The 940-nt window shown below is 39.4% G+C and overlaps 1 non-coding gene across 1 annotated transcript; it reads left to right on the top strand.

Moving 5' to 3' along the window:
- Positions 1-594: 594 nt before the first annotated feature.
- On the top strand, positions 595-700 carry LOC128295730 (small nucleolar RNA R71). Its single transcript, XR_008286289.1, has one exon. It is a non-coding gene; the product is annotated as a small nucleolar RNA R71 (small nucleolar RNA).
- Positions 701-940: the final 240 nt, after the last annotated feature.

Here is a 940-nt window from a genome sequence, read left to right as displayed (position 1 = left end):
TCGTCTCGGTATTTTGAAAATGAGTCTCTGACACCGAGATGAATTTGGTTAGCATCTCCTCAAGGTTTGATTTTTTCTCTTGTTGGTATGGTGGTTGCTGAAAGCCTGAGGAGGTGGTGGTTTCTGATTTCCTTGGCCTCCCCATGAAATATTTGGGTGATTCCTCCAACCTGCATTGTAAGTATTACTATAAGGATTGTTTTGAGATCGAAGATTATTACCCATGTAATTTAACTGCTTGTTCTCCATGTTGTAGCCATAAGGTGGGTATTCTGAACTGTTTGATCCACCTCAACTTGCTTCGCACTGCATTACTGAGTGAACCTGTGAAGAACTAAGGAAACCATCAATTTTCTTATTCAAGAGTTCTACCTGATTATGCTGACCAAATCGACGTTATAAACACTGGCTATTTTCATTGGCTTTGTCCTCATGACTTGCCACTGATAGTTATTCAGTGACATCTCCTCTATAAATTCATAGGCATCTTTAGGTATTTTATTATTGATGGTTCCGCCAGCAACTGCATCAAACATTTGTTGAGTCGAAGGATTCAGGCCATTATGAAAAGTTTGAACCTGTAGCCAGAGTGGTAACCCACGGTGAAGGCATCTTCGCAAAAAGTCCTTATATCTCTCCTACGCATTATAGAGTGTTTCTAAATCCATCTGTACACAAGAAGAGATATCATTATGTAATTTAGCCGTTTTAGCTGGCAGAAAGTATTTTAGTAAAAACATTTCGGTCATTTGTTCCCAAGTAGTGATTGACCCCCGTGGTAACGAATTCAACCACTGTTTAGCTTTGTTTCTCAAAGAAAAAGGGAATAACCGAAGGCGAATGGCGTCATCAGAAACACCATTAATTTTAAATGTATCGCATAGTTCCAAAAAGATTTCCAAGTGAGCGTTGGGATCTTCATCGTGCAAACCATCAAACT

This window comes from Gossypium arboreum, chromosome 7 (assembly GCF_025698485.1).
Source record: "Gossypium arboreum isolate Shixiya-1 chromosome 7, ASM2569848v2, whole genome shotgun sequence".
Taxonomy (NCBI): Eukaryota; Viridiplantae; Streptophyta; class Magnoliopsida; order Malvales; family Malvaceae; genus Gossypium; species Gossypium arboreum.
This window is presented reverse-complemented; position numbering and strand designations above follow the sequence as displayed.